Genomic DNA, 20,127 nt, shown 5'->3' on the forward strand with positions numbered 1-20,127 from the left:
CACTCAAATCTCCAATTAACTAATCATTTATCACTCTCGTAATTCTTATACTTTATACCTACATTTCATCACAAGCTCTGAACACCTCATTCGACGATATTCCCTCCGACGATATTCACTTTCAATTGTTTTCCAACGACAATTATCATCATGCAATGGCGTAAGTAGGAATATACCTTGAGGGAGATGAGGGTCTTTGGGGGGGATGACCGGGGTTAGTTGGAGCTACCCCCCCCCCAAAAAACGGGGAGTTTAGGAAGTAAATTGAAAAATAACATAACTGAAAATACATTTTACATCATTTTGACACTTAAAATTCAACTTTAAGCAGATGCAGTTACTATATATCAAATCCAGACAATAATTTTAAATAGTTTTTTGATTTTTCTTAGGCTTTTGGGGGGGATACTTCCCCCATAGTTATACCACTGCTGTAATGTGCTGTGGATGATTTAGGCAACCCGTCGTTACTCATACCACTTATCCATTTCATCATCACCGCTCTTCTATATCATCACATTGTGAATGATTCCAAAATCGATTTCTCCGCTGCTGTGATCGTCCATGACACACCGCATATAAGGGGCATGCTCCTTCGTTGCTTCTGTACATCGACGATTATATTCACAGCTTTTAGATAGACTACTCTTTTTGAAGACCTCTTCCTTTGTTGCAGCCATTTTAAATTATAATGAATACTGTTAAGAAGAATATAACGCATAAAATCGAAAGCAATCATTCGTAAAATAGAAATTATAACCTATTTCATCAAAATTTCTCCCTCATTACCTGAACTTCAGGGTGCCTCTGACAACTCACCCTAGCCTAAGCCGAACGCAAATGGTTTCATGTGCTGAGGATAGGAATGGCAGATCCAATTCTAAGGGCATCTTTCACCGCTAGAATTTATACAGGGAGTACCCGACGGCTTAAGCCTCGATCTGAGCCCGGTACCCTATGGTCAGGAGCCTGGCTCGCTACCAAGGTTACCAAGCTGGCTATTTCATAAGAGGAGAGCAAGTAATTAAAAAGTTCTACTTGACACGGCCGCCTAAGTCGATTTTCAATGAGGTGACGATAAGAAGAAAGCCTGTAGCGAAAATTACACAAAACCAGATAAAAAATTGTTCAATGGAATGTCTTGCCATTTCCACTGTTTCTAAAATTACCATTAACTCAGAGTTTTAAAGCCTTCAAGGCATCATCTGAAAATCGTTATGAGCCCTCATTCCACCCCTAAAATTTTTCATTGAATACAATTTATTACAATTTTCATGTAAAATAGTATAGAAGAACAATCCAAAGCCAAAAAATACAAGAGAACCTCTAATAAAGCAGGCCAAACGCCATACTTAATTTCAAACGTTTATCTCAACCATGACGAATCCTCAAATCTGCAATAATTGGAATGGATGGAGTGAGCCCATATTGATAGAACGCATGTCACATGACCTTCGGTATTCCCACTTAGTTCCCAGCACTAAAGTTGAAAAAATTGAACATTTTTTTTCCATTCCACTTTAAGAGGTGTACGATTTTTACTTACATAAAAACATGAGAAAAAAATCGAAATTCGTTAAGCCTGGGGTGGAAGAAATCGGTCAAAGAATTGAATGATGACGAAAAATTAAATAAAACGGATATAAATATGAATATCGATGAAAAATGAAAAAGACCCATAATTCTTTTCACGAAGAGAGCCTTTGGAAATGAGTTTTTCATTGATATATAAACCCATTTTTTTCGCTTATTCCAAAAAACTTTCCTATAGCCATAAATTATAAGCCTTCATTAATTCACCTGAACTTTTATTAGCATTATAACTGAATATTGCGAAACACCTTCATTTTTAGTAACAATATTATAACTTTACTTTATATTTACTCTCATATTCAAGCAAAGCAGGCAAAGTCAGCTGTCCGGTGGTGTAAATTCTTCATTAAAATACGTTAATAGATCATGACTAAAATTTTTGTTGATGTTCTCAAAATTTAAGATCTATTGAATAAAATCATAAACTGGAGTTATGTTATTGATATTCTTAAAAAAAATGGAAAGAAGAGAATCCACGTGAGAAAACTATAGATCATTTGAAGCACACAGACTACATTTTTCCAAGCTTCCCTTTTCTCGCGATTTTTTACGAAGATTTAGAGCCCCTGTTCGCCATTGTGCTCGTCACTGCTTACTAACTCCTTGGAGGTTTGGAGCCGTAGCGATCCTTGCACCGAGAGGACCTACTTTGCGAATACATTCCTTATTTGACCTTGACCCTTGACCTTCCCCTTCGCTTGCACCCCTCTTACTTCATAGAAGAGGTGGCGCTCCCGCAAACAGGCTGGATTCCCTTGCAACACGGCGAAGGAGGGACAAGCCCACCTCGTCTCGTTCGACCCTGAGGCGGCCCGAGGTGCTTTCGGAAGCCATGCGCCTGTGTACATCACATCTGTATGGAGTAGTATAGTATGTATATCTGGTACCATCTGGTCTATCTCTTCACAAACCAACCTCTCATCCCTGGACTGTGTCAGCAATTTCTCTGCCAAAATAGTAAAAAATAGATTTCCGCATTTACGCAACATGTCCACTAATGCTATTTTCTCTGATGCTCTCTCCCTCTTCATCCCTAATCTCACTACCCATAGGCTCACAGCGGATTTAAAACTTATTTATAAGATTCTCAATTCCGCCATCGACTGCCCTGAATTGCTCTCTTTTATCAATTTTAAAATTCCACCCCGCCCTACCCGTTCTCATCCCCTAATCCACATGCCCATTCCTAGACTTCCACTTACTAAGTGTTCGTTTTTCTACCGCATTACTTCTGTGTTGAACTCACTGCCTCCACACATCGACCCCTTTGCACTTCCATTGAAATCCTTCATAAGCCTTTCCCTATTCTATCTGTCACCGAAGTAGGCTGTACCTGCAGATTCTTGTTGTCCTTTTGTTTATGTAAATTTAATTATTTTTTCTACATTTTATATTGCTTCTTAGTTCTCAAATATATTGTGCTACCTGGCCACTATAACACTGCAACTGAATGCTGTAAGTGGTTCTCTTTCTTATAAAAAAATACCATATTACTAATCAGATTCCCCAGCATCGCTTTCACTACCTGTCCAATGCTACTCAAAATACAAGAAGAACAGCAACAAAAGCAAATTTAAATTAAATAAACCAAAATAAAACGGTATAATTATTCAACAAATTCAAAAAATAAATTAATTAAAAACAGGATAATTACTAAGGTATTTAATGCAGACATATAAAGATTTTTGCTTCTCATTGTAACAGCACCAGAATAAGGCAAGAGAACCATATGTAATATCGGTAATGAGAGATTTAGGTCAGGAGAAATTTGCAATATATAAAGAAAAACGAAGATTCGGTTTTGTAAAAAAGCTGTGTTGACATATTTTCATACAAAATGCGAGTAATTTGAAAAACCTGTACCATTAACTTTACGATGGACAACCGATGAATTGATGGCTGTTTACAGTAGCGCAGCTAGGAAACGCTTGTTGGCGTAGATGAGTTACTCTAGCGTGATCTAAGCCTGCCAAAAGATGCCCATTTAAAAATACATAAGATTGCCAAGTTAAATTTTTGAATTCTATGGATATTAAAAAAAATTAAAAATAAAATAGATAAAAGAAATCAAATGACTATTGTTCATAAAAACCATGTTGCTCTCCTCAATCAAAAAGTCACTCTAAGAGACAAAGAGACTCTATGGAGGGTTTATCTTCCCCAGGTACGAAAAAGTTTGGAACAAATGTAAGTGAGACAAATGGGCAAAACATTTGTGTATAATGAGTCACCTGAATGGAGGAGAAACTATGAAAACTAAATAATAATAAAAGCAATCAAGGGGCTTTGTGACTTCCTCACTTGAATAAAGGAAAAATTATATGACCACAATACTACATTTGCCTATTTGATTTGACTATTCAACAAAGTTAAAAAATAAATAAACTAAAAACAGAAAAATTGATATGGTAGATAAGAAAGACCCATTGCCTCATTATAACATCATCAGAATAAGGCAGCAGTATACCACTATATGTCAACAGTTTACATATAAACTGTGGAATCCAATAAGTCTCTTCATTGCTGTTATGGAGCCCTTCCAACAAGTCATAGATTCCTATTTCGATTTAAAACCTTAAATCTTAATATCAATATGTATCGCTCGATTTTTTTCCGGTGTAAATGCTATATTAAAAAAACGAGAAGTTTTCCCTCTCCTAAATCTGTAACTTTCTATTCTCTTAAACATAGACAAGCGATTTGCATAATATTAAAAATACTGGCTATCGCACATTCTCATTCATCTTGATAGCTATTCAATTACTGCCCAATGATGGGAAAATGGGTAAATGCGACACTAAACGTACAATGAGTGGATGAAAATTTCGGAATATGATGTTTGGATCTCATTTCCGGCAACTCATGAGGGGTTTACCCATTTTAAGGGTTACGGAAGCCAATCTGTTTGGTACATAATTGATTCCTGGGAGGAAGGGTTCCTATAGTGACCATCACCACTTAGGGCGATGGGAAATTACCAGAATGCGTAATCCGGCAGCAGCAAACTACTGCAGGTCGATGCTTGTACGGCAAACGGCCCCCCGACCCTTCAAAGGTAAGAGAGCTCTGATTGCATCCACCGCTTAGCCGAGGGAGGGACGAATTTCGGCTGAGAACAGCGCGCTTGTGTTTCGGGAGATTCCACTGCCTTTGATTAGTTTCCTGTTTGCTTTAAGAAACCTCAAGGTCATCAACGAACCTCCAAGTGCATCACAACAACTACTCTATCCAAGTCTATTTTATTCGGTGAAACGTATCTATTAGTGAACATTTGCAGTGTATTTTAGGGAGCAGAGATAACGTTGACAGAGACGCAATACATAGAAAAAAATTGTTCTTCCCCTCCATCAAGAGGAATAAAAAACAATGTAGAGATGCTACTCATATAATAGCTTCCAATTTCGATTTCAAAACTAAAATTTTATAGTAAATACATATCGTCCGAATTTTTATTCGGTGACAGCGTCATATTTAAAAAAAAAACAGCGAGAACTTTTCCCTCTCCTAAATGTGTAGCTTTCTATTTTCTCAAACACAGAAAAACTGCTTGAATAATATTGAAAATACTACGACGATAAGATAGGATATCGCAAAATTAGAAACGTTTAGACGGAAATTCAAGTTATTTGCGAAAAAAAAAGAACAGCCAAAAAAATAAGATTTTGTAGATATTACCTCCTGACACTCGGACTATTGCTAAGGAACTAAAGCCGTAAAAGTGGAAGTTATAAATGTTAGTCTGAGACAAATATGTTCGCTTTTACTCGCATGCAGATCTACACATGAATTACGAAAAAGTTATGGCTGAGATACAAATGCTCAGGCCACAAAGTCCCAGTCAAAGTTTGCTGCTTCAAATTCCCTCGTTGTGTTATACACCGAAGAGTGTTCAATACTTGCCTGGGAACACAACATATTGAATTGAGAAGATTAGGTGCAGCATGCTACCACTCAAGTGTGCGATACATCACTAAATCTAATATGGGAACAATTCCCAGTCAGCCATTGTACTATATAATTTATATTCTTTGTTTACGGATTGTGAACATGACTTCATATTATCTCATTTAGTGCAATAACTACCGGCTGTTTTCAACAAATATTCAATATTTCGTTACATGAATTATTAAGCGTTGCACGCTTTATTGACGTTACAGCTTTCAAGTCAAAATATTTTATTTTCCAAAGGAAGCCAAAGCAAGGCCGTTAGTCCTATATTTATTAATTTATTAAAAATACACAACCCATTTTCGCTATCCTGACATGTAACTCATAACTGAAATTCATTCCCCATCCACGGCACAAGGCGAGTTATAAAACTAATAAAGGGCTGCTATGTTCAAACGCAATAGTAAGAAATCCTTTCATAAACCTAGCAATATTCCAAGAGCTTTAAAAAGCCTTCGTCACCGCGAAGGGACTGTTATCTAGACGCATTGGCAAAACCATGCGGCTTCCAGAATAGACCAAAGTCGCAGAATCCGTGAAATTATTCAGGAGCCGGGAGGCCCATCAAAATTTCAGCGCTGAAAATGAATCCTGGCCCTCGGAATTCGAGGGAGAAGGCCGTGACGCAGATTCGTGACATCACGAGCTCCCGATATACCACTCGTTAACGCTTCTCCGAGGGGAAAAATTTCGGGAAATACTTGAATGCATGGGGGTCAGAAAAAATAAAGACTCTTGATGCAGAGTCAAGTTGAGAACCATCCTAGACACTTGCAAATATTTTAATGGGATGCATCACTCCGGTTTGGCTGATGCTTTCTAGATCTATATTACCACATATTGAATGTTGGGTAAAGGAGCAGAGAAAGGAAGGCAACAGAAACTTCGGATGGAATGAGAGGGATTAGGCCTTATTTTAAATTGAAGAGGGGAAGTCCACGAGGGAAGGTGGGGGGGGGGGGCTGCAAGCATATTTCGTGTATTCTCCGTGTAAATCTGCCTTAAGTGGTAGAAAACTTTTTCTTATAATTGCTTGTTAAAAACTTGCGCTACCATATAGTCAATTACCTAGGGCTTGACTTCATGGACATTACATACAGTAATTGAAGTGAAACTTTGTTGCGAATTTTCACTTTTTATTTTCAAACCGATCCTGTTTTCAAAATCGAGTTAAATCAACTTAGGAAAGAACAAAGATTGGTTAGGGTTGACGGTGGTGTCAACTGATGGTGACCTCTGAAGTAAGGAACGTGGATTGTTGATAAGTAAGACTGACAATGTGACAATGTGACTAGCGCTTAAATTGGTATTGGGTAGATTAGCTAAATCGTGAAGACGTGGATATTGGGTCCGGAACAAATGATTATAACATAAAGAACGTGAATTAAAGGCAACCATAACTTCTCTAACGCGTCAGTTCAGCATCCTTGCCATTTACTCCTGAAGTTAAAAACTTGAATTCACTGAAATGATGGCAATACCATAATTATTCCATAAAATCTGATATTTTCCCACCGTTTACGGTTAAAATCATATAGTTACTTCTTTAGCACTTTCTTAATTTTTCCACTTTGGACCTATGAAACCCACACCATTACATACAAGTTAATACACGACGACAATGTTTCAAAAAGTGTACTCTTTATGTCATGAAATGTTTACCGGCAATAGCATAAATAGGGAGTTTGGTAGTCTAGTGGGTAGAGCACTTGGGTGCTGATCGCATATTACCAAGTTCATATCCGGAGTAAAGGCTTCAGACACCCCAACAATAAAATCCTGGAAAAGCGAGATGGCCATGGGAAAAAAACTGACCCTTAAGGTGTGATATTCGTACGCATGTGGCTTAATCTGTGGTGAGCTCTACCCTGACATATCGAAACCAACCTTGGGGTCGAATCACAGTGTGAGTGAAGGGGGAATAAATAATAAGGGAGTTACGGGCATCGCGTTCATTTGACTTGCCAGTGTTCAAGTGATACGTTCCCTTCAATTTCTTCCCATGCCCTCTACGGGGACATGCGTCGGTTTTAGTCTCCTTTTTCAAAGCCACAAAACGCGCAATATATCTGCAATCAAAATTGGTCGCGTGTCCTGTTTCATTATTTCTTCAAATATTATTTTTTTGCGCATATTCAGTCGCAATCCATACGCATGTCATTAATTAATTATCGGAAACTACTTATGAATGCTCAAATATTTGACCGAATAGCCCACTGGGGTGAGCGACAGTGAACGTTCATAAAAGAAGAATATAAATATGTGAGCAGGACCTGCCACCCTCCCCTCTTTCCCCCTCCCTCCCCTCCCACTGCTCATTTTTCCAAACTTCCTGTGGACGCGGTAATCCGGACCTCGGGGGATACTCGTTTGAATCCATGAAAGAGGAAATTGCAAAAAAATACATGGAATACAATATTTGGAGTTGATTATCGCTCGGGTCCAAGAAGCAACGTTTACCATTGAGGCACGAGGTCTTTTTTTTCGAATAAAATATTCAGAAGACCAACATAATCATTAAATCAGGGGAAAGATTTAAGTTTTGGCTCTATTTTAGAAGCCATAATTGAAGGCAGGGTTGCATTCCCTCATTAACTCTAAGAAGTTCAACACATTTCACGACTGATCTATGAAAAACAGAAGCATTTAATGCGACGACTTTGATAAAGTTTATCGTCTCAGGAATATTATGTGAACCACTTGGTAAATATTCAACAATCAAGGAATACATGGGGTTACTGAAGAAAATAGCAATATAGGATCGTAATTTTTTTTAACTTTGTGCTGTAAACTTGACCAAATACCTGTGAGAAAGTGCAGGGCTGTAGTTAGTCTTCGGCAACGAGATTAGTAATCTAGGCATACTTTGTGACATAGTTAATGAAGAATCAATATCATTGAATTCAGCATGAAAAACGTGCGTTAAGCACTGCTATCAATCAAATTGACAAAAAGAAAATGAATTGATATCCAATATTTGAAATTTGGATTTTTTATGTAGATGGAGATAATTATTTATAAACGTCCATTGCTAATACTATAATAATGGGAAATGCATTAAAATTTTCCGATAAGCAGCATCCTCATTCATAAATATAGCTTAGAATAACATTATAGACTTCATTATATAGGCTGTTATTTTACTTCCTAATTCCAGAGGTGACGGGGCTGCGTACCTAAATATAAAGGTAATTTGTACCTTGGCAGGCGATTTGGAAGGCGTTAAAGAATACACTATGTAATAAAACAGTTTTTTGTCGTGAGGAGCTATTACCACTATCTCACCTCTCACCACTTGCCTTACAACTATCTACATTGTAAGAGAGCATAGTTATTTCCACAAGACAGCAATCCGCTAAGCTCAGTAAGTAAGAAAGCAAAGGGATAAAAAATATTAATTAATAAATCTCAATTTAAAAAAATATTTTTTATCGAGAATCAAACACGGAAAATAATTAGCCAATAACCTACCGTCAATTTCGAGATATTATGGCACTCGTATTCAGTAACAATCTCCGCCGAGAGTCCGAAACACTTTTGACTCTGATTTCATCGTAAAACGAATTTTGTAGCAGGGCTTTTGAGGATTAACTCGGTAGGTCATAATCCAGATAGCAAAGTGCACGCCGCATCACACTTCTATAATTGGATTAATGTTTTTTTTGCGAGTTTAATCCTCACCGAGTGTGAGAGTCTGCGTGTCATTAGCAGGGGGGAATGGCGAGCAGGGTGGAATGAATGTGAGGGGCCAATCGGGATGAATTCCGAGGCGCGCACTGTGGAGGCACTCTCGGTAACCAGCGATGATCTTTTGTTTCGCGCACCTACAATCAAGTTTGATTGAGCATGATCATGAAAAACGCAAAAGGAGGATCAACAGTCCATTTTTAAATCAATCATCGATAGAGAAAATCACGGTCCAGCACAAGCCTACACGTATATTTCACAGAATATATCTCATTGAAGTGGTTCACCCGGACTCTTTATATGAATATGAGACCGATCATTCATAAATGATTCTTGACAAACTCAACACATCTGTTCGCATAGACTAATCGGCTCATGTCCACTAACTCCACACTTTTCATAAGGTCTGATCCCTACTCACACAGAAGGAGTAAGTTTTTAAATGGGCCTACGCGAATAAGAATGGATTTTTTTGAATCTTCAGCACGTACCCAAGTTGCTGACAGAAATTGGTAAAAGCGTAATCAAACATGACGATCAAATAAATAAATATTACATACTACAACGAAAACATCTCAACCAGGAACAATAGCATTATTAACCAATATCCTGTCGTGTAAGAAAATCTCCCAGAACGACCTAGCAACACGATGGGATCTCAAGCATTAAAAATTAGCAAGTGACGTCATGGATTATAGATGAAATTGGAACCTACAATGATGTTTGATCCTAGAAAGTGTGAAAAATATTTTATCAGCCAAGACAACCGAAAACCATGACACGAGGAAAAACGAAATTTCAAAATGAAATTACAACATTGCAGAATTTGCACCGATGTTAAAATACACACTACAACGCCATTTTCGTTGATCAAAATAGCAAATACTTCGAGTTGAACGCACTAAAGCATATGAGATGCTTAACCAGTGACAATAGGGTGCAGGCAAATTTCATTAAATAGATAAGGTAGGACTACTACTTTGGCAACTTCGATCCTAAGATATTCCACCAAATAAGGAAGCAGGCATGGCACCTAGGAGCTGTTGAAGATAAGAAGACGGGTTTGGTTAGATGGTATTAGGTGACGAAGAACGGCAGCTTATGCCATTTTTGCTACAGGGAAGGGTAGGGGTGGAGGGAAACCTGGCAATGGCATTGCGTTACTCTTAACAAGAGGCACCAAGGTGACCTTAACTTCCCATTCGACGTACGGAGTGGTTCACTCCAAATGTCCTCCGTACAACACTCAGGCAGGGATGGGGCCTAGTCTCTGAAAAATCTCTGCCACCGCCAGGATTTGAACCCGGATCGGTGGGGTTGGACAGTCTAGACACCACGCCATATCGACACCCAGATAGAAAGACCATTTACCATTTGACAAAATTGGTTAAATTCGCGGAGAAAAGAAGACGATGATGCAATTACCGGTCAGAATTATGAGCATACACTGACCTGAATTTTTAGAGAAGGGGTAACGATTTCAAGATAAAGAAGCTGGCCTGCATACAAAATTAAACACGAGTAGGCCTTAGACTTCGACTCGATCCTAACATTTTCATTTACTTGATGCTGTCATTTGATAGATAGATAGAACTGATGAACTTCTCGAACTCTGGGAATGAGAGCCTTGAAGAAATACACGATGCAGATGCAGTCACCCATTTGAATCGTTTAAAAAAAATGAAGCGTGCGGAAAAATGCTCATTCCATACATGAAATGGTCCTAATATTAATCGAGGTGCAAGGTGTAGGGGGAGGTAAAAAGTGATTTATAAACAGCATGACATAGACTCACGCCTAATTATTTTTGGGATAACTGCCATATCTATTTCTACAAGACGGGATGTAAGATATGTATCGAAACGAATGAAAGTAAAATCCATACAGTGCACCTAGAAGTATCTAATTCACCTACGATGGTACTCATAATATCAAGTGTAACTAACCTCTCCTATGATAGCGAATTTTAGTTGATGCACTTAATAATAATTAATAATATTTCACTTATTCATAAATGACACAATAAAAGTTAAATAAAAATTTGGGCTCTGTCGCCGCGTCAATTTTTGGGTGGCCCCAACGTTTCCCGACCGATGCTGGTTGCTTTCTCAACGGTTTCTGATGAGGTGTGAATTCATATCCATATGCATAGGTATCCGTGTCAGCGGGTGGGGGGAGGGGATTGGGAGGTTGGAGGAGTAGGGTGTTGATTGTTTTTCCGAATTACGGGTTACCAAGTACGACTTATTTTAAGGCCGGTTTCCCTGCTCAAATTGTTCTTCTCCTCTTTAGTTATTTCTATGTCCTCTCTGAGGAGTCTCTGTTCGAAACCTTTCACTTTGGCAGCAATTTTTGCTTCCCTAAGGTCGATTGTGTGGCCCAGCGCTGCAGTTCGGCTACCGCGAACTTCGTTGACTGCCCCAGTCGAAATTGCTCTCTCTCATGCCCCTTTAGGCTTGTTTTGACCGATCTGCCTGTTTCGCCGATGTTCTTCCCAAAAAAATTTATTTAACATGAAGAGTTCCCGCGAAAGTTTTAACGAATACACAATACATATATACAATAAATAAAAAAAGTAAAGAAGAATATTGGTACCCCTTAGGTATACCTGATTAGGGGTTACCATCATCTCTTAAAGCAAGTGTTCTATCAACTGCAAAGAAAACTACTGAAATACAGCCGAGGAATGCGGTAGTAATTTGTCCCTAATACATCCATCGTAAAAAGTTGCAAATCCTCCCAGATCAGTTTTATATATATTTGAACTTCTACAAATTCTAAACTTAGGACAAATGTTACCAATAAATCACAAGCGGACTGTGGAGGAGAAACTGTGTCGTAAATAAGAGGTCATAAAGATTGTTGAGTAATAATTGCCATGCGTGAGGACGATGGTACGCTGAGACACAGTGAGACGATAGATTTTCGCATGAAGAGGCACGGGAACCCAAAATAATTCCTCGTCTCCAAATCTACTTTAAGAAAAAAAAAACATTGATCGAAACTCGCTTATTTTGTGCGTCTAAGCCTTCAACCGTGCTAGTTTAGGTTGAATTATGTTCTCACCCATAACCACCAAGCTAAAAGCGATGATTTGAATCAATGAAATGGGAAATGTTTGCAGACCCAAAGACACGCGTTCATCATATACGCAGCGCAAATTCAATAGTTTTATTCTCCATGATGCAAAATACCTCCGTTGAAAGAAATGTATTCTCCAAGGCTATGCTCTTTACTGGGATATAACATTGGTCAATTAGAAATAAAATTCCAAATATTTATCAGTGAAGAGAAGTGATTACTTTCACTTACCCTGAGATAATCTGCCAACCAGCAGGTTTTACTTTCTCTCCAGATTTAAGCAGATAAGCAGTCCCTATAAGCACACACTTGTCGTTACTTGACCAATTCTTCACGAGAATGGATGGAAGTATTTTTCCTGCAAAAGAGTCAATGGTATTAGAGTCCATGTCCTTTCTGTATGCTGGCACTAAAATCCTGCAGCACGTAAAAGGATCACTTCACTACCGTCTTACAAATCGGCGGAGTATTTGAAAAAACAACTAATGAGATCCTTTGTGGGAGCGATTAGGTTATATTGTGTTCTCATACCTAATTCAGTATAAATATAGACACAAAAAAAGAAAAATCAGGTCACTAAATATTAAAAGCTCCCAAAGTTAAGAAGTTAAGAGTGCCATCTTGGAACCAATAAAATAACGATTTCATGAAAGATACGGAGAAGTTTTTAAAAATACCATCTCATTCACTTGCATCCAGACATGAAGGAAACCCAGGTTTACCTAAAATTCGAGGAAATACCAATATTTTATCCTTCCCTAATTGACGAAACTTCAACTCAAGGACTAGATTTTAACAGTAACCGGCCAAATTTTTTACCAGTAACAGATATAATCTTCCAGTCGAGTGTTTTATCAATCATTTCAGAAGTAATGATAATAATTATTAAAATTAATTTAATGATATATCTTCGTTAATTAGCCCCGTAAAGTCCTCTCTCATGTTTATTGACTTAAGAATGCACACACGACGTAGCCCCATGTGGCGATAGGCCTTAAATCAAACCCCGCGCCCTCCGAGTGAGCTGTTCCACGTGAGATTTTGGAAATGATTGTGAGTATTAGGCTAGTAGGTACCATTTAATTTTTAAAAGCAGGAGTATAGGGTGATTAATATTGTTACATTAAAGAAGAATTGTTAAACTACGTAATAGGGGTAGGTAATATAAGTATTAATAAATATTAGTAAGTTTCGACGAATGGAAAAACTTCCCAAAAAAAATAACCAAATTCATTTCATAAATGATAAGATCGATAACAAAGTTCATCGACGACGGCATATTTGTGGAAGAGCAGGGATTGAAACACATGCTTCACTTGAGTTTGGTACGGAGCATTTGTATCCGCAAAGGAGCGTGCTTCCATTAGCCAATATTCGGAGAGGATATGCCGGGAATCCACGTGCATGGTCTTCCATGAAATCACAATTAATCTACGCGGGGTCCTTAGAGGAGGAATGTTATAGAACGGAACAATTTATCCGAGGCACAGAGCAAATACCTACCCACGAACTCATCAAGTTATACACAACTCATCAAACTTGCATTTCAAGTCATCTTGGCCGGAAAAGAATATCTTCAACACAGTTAATGCTTTAAGGTTTAACCCAGATGATGCCTGCCTTAAATATACGTTAGTTTAAAAGCAGTAATTCGACGCTTCTCATCCAGAAAAAAAGGAAATTTTACCTGAGTGACCCTAATAAATTATCATCTTAAGGTTTAAGGTTTCTCGGTTGGACAACTATTCCGTGAACCACTTCTTTTTCAAATAAAGCGGCCCGAGTTTCGATAAATAATCATCGCCATCATGCGTGAGTTCTTAGTTATTTATCTTGTTATTGTAACCTTAGTTACGAAACGGAAGAAGAGATGAATTCTTAAAACGGGTGCCAGAAAAGGGGAAAAAGATGGGTATATGCATTCGTTTTTGAGAGTATTTTGTCTATTATATTATATTAAAACTGTCATTGTTTTCTCCTGGTCATTATTTTTTAAATTTATAACTAATTTATCCATCCAAGAAACCTAAAAATGTAATGCATGACAATTAAAAATGAGTTAGTGAATTTTCTCAACAGCCTTGTTTTGGAATTCCTAAACGTAAAAATAATCTGAACCTCTAACCCACTTCGTATGGGGTAATTTTGAATCTGATTTTTAAAAACTCGCCTGAATACATTAAAATCATAAAAAATTAACAACCTACTGTTCCATGTAATTTTGAAGCTATCACTGCATTTGTTGATGGTACGATGTGTTGTACACATAATTATAATACCTTATTCTAAATTACCGCAGTAAACTTCATTGTATTAGTACAGAACTGCAACTATTGGAAGCTTGAAGAATAAATTTAAACTGCAATGGCGTAGCAATAATATTTACAAAGATATGTAACTGAGATTCACTCAAAACGTAGATAGGTAGTAAATAAGTACACGGTTGAATAACTATGTAAATATTCTTACTGTATGTAAACGCGGGAAGTTTTCCAGCATGATTAAGCAGCAATTCATTCAAGTGCTCGTCAATCAAATTTACCTTCCCTCGTAGAGAGAGAGAGACCCTTTTGAGGTGAAATCCTCTTCCAGATCGGAGGAATACATATCGTTCCGATGGCGAGCGTCTGTGAGATGAATCCTGAGTAATACGAGAGCATGACCTGATTTTCATCACCCGTAAAGAGTGCGGGACACGTGTGCCGCCCGGAATACGTGCTCCAGGCTCCGGTGCAATAGCTCTTTGCTCCGGACAAGGTGATTCGCGGACCCACCACCACCCTCTCGCAGCGCTGCTCATAATTTTATTTCGCAGAAAGGCAGGAAATTCCCCTCAAATGACATCCGCAATGACCGCCCACATTCCCACGACTCATTTTTCGTCGAACATTCTGTCCACGACCGCGTCCACCCAGCAATCCAACTCCCCGTCCCCTTCCAAGTGTTCACGTCCACTCCTTCCTCTGTCCAGCATCATAAAATGCCTGCTCGCTTCCTAATGTTACCGCAGAGCTTGATAGAAGAGGCATTCTCAGATAACTCATGAAAAGACATCACGCATGTATGCACCAACCGACTAGGTTTGCCACTAAATATTCAACTTGTTTAACGGTTATGATAGTCGTACTAATGCCACTCTCGTAACATAAATTAAGTTGCAAAATTATTTCTGATTAATCAAATAAAAATTCGTATTCATGGATTTTTATACTGATTCTCCTCATCACCACTGGTCAGCAATCCTAAGAGTCGTTCGAATTCATCAGTTCTCCTATCAGCTAATCTTTTCACACCTTCGCATTTCTTCTCCCTCATATCCTGCATTAATTTTTCCATATATTTCATTCTAGGTTTTCTTTTTCCGTTCTTGACATCTAGGTGCTTGTCCCATGTTTCAAGATATGGCCTATAAGGTTGTTTGGTCTTCTTTTCAAGGTTTTTATGAGGCTTCTTTTCTCTCCTTCTCTTATTAGGTCTTCCTCATTACTAGCTCCGTCGATCCATTTAATCCTCATCATTCTTCTGCAGCACCACATTTCGAAGGCCACTGATTTTCCAAGTTATTTCTTTCCAACGGAAAAATGTTTTCTCTCCTTAAATTACGACTGTAACCCGCAACGATTTAATTTTCAAGCCAATTTTTTGTTTGCAAGCTTCACTGAGATATCTCTTGTGGGTTGAAGAAATCAAATAACCGCAAGGAAATATAGTTATTTCTCTCGCCAATAAATACCTTCACACCCCACGTTACCGGTATACCCTTCCATCCAGAAATAAAATTCCTACCTCTCTCAGCCATTTTACAGATCTCCATTCAAGTATCTTACCTCAATCTCAATATTTTCCTCTTCACGTCATAAAATGCCCTTTTCGAGGTCACTTGAGGCTATCCAAACTGAGGCATTTTTGAAGTACTACGGCCAAAATTCACCACTCCAAATCGCAAATATATGTATACATACATACCCACCGACGAAGTCTGTCGCAAAATATTTACTTGCGTTTAATGGTCGAAGAGAACTGTCCACATACGTTTCAAATGCAAAATCTACGGCTACGCCAAAATTTTCAGTCATTTATAGAAACAATAGCAATGGTAACAGGGTGATGTTTTCATGGTTTTTAAGTCTCGTAGGAATTTCCTCCATATTTGGCATACTAACAAAACCACTGCATTGCTATGCTACAGTCAGGTGTTTCACAAGATGTCCTTCGAGGTTTCAGAAATAACTTGTATCACCCTGATACAAGGAACTACTTATCATAACTGTCCTCTTCAATTTTAAAATCCGTACTCTAAAGAGTGGCATTAACTACCAAGGAAATTTTTCAAATATGGGAGCAAGGCAATCGTAGACAATGATCTTACCTTTGCCCATAAAATATTCCAAGATGCTGGCGTGGATTGTAAACAAGTAGCACAAATATAATGAGCAATGAAGCGTTATTGATGCATCTGATGAATAGAAATGCGCACATTTGCCTATGCCTTATCTATCTTACTCTTAACCTACGTCGCACCTGCCCAGGAGTAGGCCAACCACAATTCGCATCCAGAATTATCTCGCGCCTCAGTGTGCTATGTTTCTCAGGGCAAATAAAGTAATTATCCATTCCATTCAGTAGCGGATCCAGGAAAGGGACAAGGAGGGGGTCTGGGTGGGAGTACTTGGGGGTAACCTCCCATCGGCAGTGGGTGTCCGAGAGGTTTCGAAATTTTTAGAACTTTGAGGTGTGTAACAGCACTTTAAGGCTGTCGTATAACTAATTTTTCAAAAAATTAAGCTTATAAAACAAATATAAATGCGCATTTTTCGTAATTTTACCTCATGGCATGCTTCTATAATACTTTACACTTTAATTCCTTTTCATAAAGGGTTCTAAGCAGAAATATTTTTATCAGTCGTAGCTAGTTCACTCCAGCCTACTTTTTTATGCTCTCCTTCCCTGCATATATATTCAACAGCTGAAGAAAAATAAATACTTTATCTAGTGTAACTAGGGTACAACAAGGGAGGGGGCGGGGATATGGGCCACTGACTCCAATCGATTCTTAGTCCGTTCTCCCACCCTCCAATGCACACCTACTTGCAGAACTTACCTTCGCGTCTCCATCGCCGACGGAACCTTCTTAGAAATCTGTGTGAAACCCCAACCCCACCAATCTATCCGTGGTCCCCATCTTTTCTCACTCTTTAAGCCTTTTATCGCCGGGGATCTTCCCAGGGGTGGGAGGGAAGACCAGGGGTGGCTACAAGGGATGGTTCAGGGCCGGCCCTGAGGGTACAAGGGGGTGGGGGGCAACACAAGGGGGCGGTTCACGTCGGGCGGTGTGAGCCAACCTTCTTTTTCTTCATGTGATAACCCACGCTTTCTTTCCACCTCATTAAGAATTCACTAGCAAGCGTTCCTTCATGCTTTTTTTTCTCCTCCTCCTCTGACTCGCTCCCTTTACCACCTTACCTTCCACTCAGGAACTGTTGAAGGGGAAAAAATCCCTGTAAAAATAGCGCGGTGCACAAGAAATAAAAATAGCGGAGAGGCAACGCTTGAGACAACCGCAAGCAAAGCAGGCAAGGGACCGCCAATGCCTTTTTTTCTCTTCCAACGCCTCGGGATAAGGAGGGGGAAGAGAACAAGACTGAAGACAGGAGGGGTTACAGCTCTCTTCAACATTTTAACGGGTTTTTTTCCCCACCCTTATTCATCAGCTATCCCCTTTTCGCCTACCCTTACTAGGCTAAGGTTATATGGGCAATTAAGGACAGATATCTTTCACACTGGCACGCAGAGCATCATCTCTGAATCGGGCTATATTCCCAGGTCCGATAGGAAAGATAAGATACGAGCAATATTTTGCCGGACCTATACATATGGGAATTAGAAATTCTCCCTAGGAATAAAAGAATGAAATAAATCTGGAGATATGTCGAATAAATGCAGTCATATACCTCAAAACTCAGTCACTCTGTGTTCCAATCCGATGGTTTGTATGGATAATAATAATAGATTTCTTAATTTCCGGCGAGGCTGAGACTAATTGCCACCTCATCCCTAAATGTATTGTTGAGTCGCACAGAGAGTTGGGTGGTCGAGTTTACCCCCGACAAACAAGACACATGCGTGTAAATGTAATCAAATACAGGGCAATGGAGCCAACTCCTTCCCCTGAGAACAAAAGTAATGTTTGATTTAGATTTCACGAAACTTTCACTTAAAACCTCATAGTCAAACAATCTATCCAAAAGAAAAACGCTTTACGATCAATATTCAAAGGATGGCCCCCATTCAACTCCTATCGTATCCCTATTTAGGCGACTTGGGATGCAGCATGTATGTATAGAACCCTTTAATTTTGCACTCAATTCAATCAAACGTCCCCAAAAATTGAGAGCAAAATGTAGAGAAAAAATATGGCCAATTGGCATTAATTCTAAATACAAAATAAGTAGGTAAGCGTCAAATTCTTTCAGTTCTCTGCATGTACAGAAACATCGCCTCTGTTATAATGCCTAATTAAACCTGTTTCACAAGTTTACGAACAAGGTTACCAAGGAAGAATCTTTTGGGTAAGTCTGGACTTGAATAATCAAGCAATCCGTGTCTAATGTTTCCAGAGTCGGGTTGCTTTTTAAGAGACACCTCACGGGACACCACCGATATTTTTCCCAATAGATTCAACTCCGTAATTTTAAGACTTTTTACGGGCTACATAAAACTTAACACAAAACAAATACGGGTCACAAGTTTTTAACGCTTAGCTTCATCTTTATAAATACCAGGTTTTGCCAAACTGTCATATTTTGGTTAAAGGAGTGCCCGATATTTATTAACACAAGAAAAAAATCATTTCATTCAACTAAGTAATTCATGTGAAAAAAATCCGCACAGTTATGGCGACAATACCTCCATACCAATATCTACAACAGTTAAAATTATATTTTAATAGAGAATTTACGAGCAATTCATAATTCACTTGAAAATAAAGTTAACATTATAATTTTTTTAACTTCTCACAAGTCTTTTTTAGGGAATTTTTTAGATAAAGATTTAAAAGAATTTACTAAATATTCATGCACTACGTCTCTCGGGACAAATCAAATTATCTTCCATTAGATTCAATTCTTCGTCGACCCTCCAATACATATTTTATTCCACTTCCTCCCACTAAACCCTTTGTGATATATATACTCAACCGCTGCACCGCGCATGAATTGGGCCTTAGAAATGACGATTTTATTGAAAGATTATTTGTCATGATCGCGAATGATACCACTCCAGGAAAACCTCTATAAATTTTTTAATGAGTCGGTATACACAAAAATCTCCTTACAGCTTTAATATCCAATATAATGTGAAATTAAATCATTTGGTGAGTAGCAGATGACAATTTTTAATGAACAAGGCATCATAAATGTCATAATTTAGAATATATTTAGGCTAAATAACTAAGTCACTCAATGAAACGTGCTTTTAGTAAGACAAATAATTGAATAAGAAATACCTATGATTGAACTTATCCTCCATATTCTATTATTCACTTCCTATGATGCACCAGATCACGGATAAAATTGCACATAAAAATTGTAACAGAAAAAGAACGTAAAGAAAAATAAAACGCTAAAAATAATTCTTACCTACCTATCTTTTAAGGAAAGGTTGTTTAGATATCTTTCTACTGCAATCGTGTATTGGCAACATGAGGGGAACTACATTATGTGCAATTGTAAAATATGGAATTAACAACAACCACACTTTCGATTCTATAATCGCACGTATTCTCCATATTCTATTATTCACTGCCATTGATGCATCAGC

Source organism: Ischnura elegans, chromosome 10 (genome assembly GCF_921293095.1).
Source record: "Ischnura elegans chromosome 10, ioIscEleg1.1, whole genome shotgun sequence".
In the NCBI taxonomy this organism is placed as follows: domain Eukaryota; kingdom Metazoa; phylum Arthropoda; class Insecta; order Odonata; family Coenagrionidae; genus Ischnura; species Ischnura elegans.